Source organism: Austrofundulus limnaeus, unplaced genomic scaffold, assembly GCF_001266775.1.
Source record: "Austrofundulus limnaeus strain Quisiro unplaced genomic scaffold, Austrofundulus_limnaeus-1.0 Scaffold544, whole genome shotgun sequence".
Lineage (NCBI taxonomy): Eukaryota > Metazoa > Chordata > Actinopteri > Cyprinodontiformes > Rivulidae > Austrofundulus > Austrofundulus limnaeus.
This window is the reverse complement of record NW_013952946.1, coordinates 19626-22488: the sequence shown is the minus strand read 5'-3', so window position 1 is coordinate 22488 and position 2863 is coordinate 19626.

Here is a 2863-nt window from a genome sequence, read left to right as displayed (position 1 = left end):
TACAAATACAAATTAAACAATTTCATATTTTTTTAACAATTTTGCTTTGATGATTTTTTTAAAGGAATTGATCCAATGCTTTTATAATTATTTTCCAGATTATTCTATAGTCTTTTGCAGCAGCCAGCTCACTTTGTCATACCAGGACAGCTGAAAAGACCTGTTATTTCCCCACTGTGGGATCAATAGAAAGTTTTTTATCTTACTTTTCCCCACCTTTTGCAGCAAATTAATCTGAGGAGTTGATCAGCCCTGCTGTTTAAYTCTGTTTTTCTTTGTAAACAAGACTATCAAATGGCTTCAAATCCGGTCCACAACATTCAAATTGTCTGCCATATGTGCAGCTTGCTACCTAGCTTACTCTCTAGCTGGGACTGGTACGAGGCTAGTGTGAAGTGTATCTGCCTGCGAGTGCTTTGTGATGGTGGAAGGGCTCAGCAGCACCCGCGCTGGACAGAAACTGCGATAGAAGTCAGAAAGAGTCTCCAAACATAAGCAGCTACAAAACACCCACCAGAAATAGAAGCTCGATTTGTCGCTAGTTGTTTTTAACAAAGACAATGCTGCTGGCCTGGTTTAAACCAGACCCTGTCCTTCACTTTGCTTTGTACAAGGGTCTGGACTTGATGCATAGAGAAATGTTTCTTGCAAAATAAAAAGTGATCCCTTGCTAATTAAATTACTCTCATAACCTTGTTATAAGAAGTGTAAGATAAACCCTTACAACTGTTAGAATGTATTGTTCTGTTTGCGAAGCAGATCGCAACATGTAGCATGAATCATATGTGTACACACACGATAAATGTGGATTTTATTTTGAAATCAGAAGTTTCAAAAAGACGACAGCGATACAGTTTCAACTATAGGAATCAAAAGCTTTTATATCAATGTTTTCAGCTGTGTTTGGAGTTCATCTTTCACAGAATTAATAATTTTTTTGTTCTGACTTCCACATTTATCGCGGTATCTCCTTCCTGCACACCTCCTCTGTGTGTCTGACCGGAGCAAAGCTGAGCGGAGCGGAGTCAGTATTAATTAGGTTGCAAATGAACAGCTGCCAACTGTGCACCACAGCAGAGTGGTAAATCTGGGGTTACACAGCCTGGAGGTGTGTTTGGGGTCATTATCCTGTTGAAAAATAAATGATGGTCCAACTAAACGCAAACGGGATGGAATAGCATGCCACTGCAAGATGCTGTGGTAGCCATGCCGGTTCAGTATGCCTTCAATTTTGAATAAATCCCCAACAGTGTCACCAGCAAAGCACCCCACACCATCACACCTCCTCGTCCATGTTTCACGGTGGGAACCAGGCATGTACAGTCCATTTGTTAACCTTTTCTGTGACACACAAAGACACGGTGGTTAGAACCAACGACCTCAAATTTGGACTCATCAGACCAAAGCACAGATTTCCACTGGTCTAATGTCCATTCATCGTGTTCTTTAGCCCAAACAAGTCTCTTCTGCTTGTTAACTGTCCTTAGCAGAGGTTTCCTAGCAGCTATTTTACCATGAAGGCCTGATTCACACAGTCTCCACCTAAGAGTTGTTCTGGAGATGTGTCTGTTGCTAGAACTCTGTGTGGTATTGACCTGCTCTCCAATCTGAGCTGCTGTTAACCTGACATTTCTGATGACCTGTTCTCTAATCTGAGCTGCTGTTAACCTGACCTGATCTCTAATCTGAGCTGCTGTTAACCTGACCTGTTCTCTAATCTGAGCTGCTGTTAACCTGACATTTCTGATGACATGTTCTCTAATCTGAGCTGCTGTTAACCTGACATTTCTGATAACCTGTTCTCTAATCTGAGCTGCTGTTAACCTGACATGTCTGAGGCTGGTGACAGATGAACTTATCGTCTGCAGCAGAGGTGACTCTTGGTCTTCCTTTCCTGGGGCGGTCCTCAAGTGAGCCAGTTTTTTTGTAGTGCTTGATGGTTTTTGTGACTGCACTTGGGGATAATTTCAAAGTTTTCCCAATTTTTAAGACTGACAGACCTTCATTTCTTAAAGTAATGATGGCCACTCATTTTTTCTTTACTTAGCTGTATTTTTCTTGCCATAACAGTCCATTAATTAGGACTGTCAGCTGTGTACTGTATCCACCTTTTGTATAGCGAAATTGATGGTTCCAACCCCATTTATAAGACAAAAAATCCCACTTATTAAACCTGACAGGGCACACCTGAGAGGTGAAAACCATTTCAGGTGACTACCTCTTGAAGATCATAAAGAAAATGCCAAGAGTGTGCAAAGCAGTAATCAAAGCAAAAGTTGGCTACTTTGAAGAACCTAGAATATGACATAATTTCATTTTTTTTGTTAAGTATATAATTCCACATGTGTTAATTCATAGTCTTGATGCCTTCAGTGTGAATCTACAATTTTCATAGTCATGAAAATAAAGAAAACTCTTTGAATGAGAATGTGTCCAAACTTTTGGTCTGTACTGTGTATATGTCCAGTCAGTCTGAAATGCATCATGGGATAGGCTGGGCAGAGAAGGATCCATCCAACCTGTCCCTCAAATTTAGGAAAAAGGAGGACGCATTTGTCGGCCACATTGAAGGACTCTTCCAATTTGGACAGCCTCCGGCGTGTTGCTGTGACACCAGTGGCCATCAAATTTGGCCTTTGGAGGACACAACTCATAGTGTATTAGCTACAAAACTAATAAAAAAACAATAGCTCCTGAGCTAATATAAATGGCAAAATGGCAAAATCGTCATTTCAAGTCAGCTTATGTTCTTTGGTTGTTTAACTCTGCTTTTTTTAAAATTGTAACATGATGTTTGATCTTTGTGTAACTGAGGTAGTATATGTGTCACAGGTCTCTCTTGTAAATGAGACATGTCTTAATG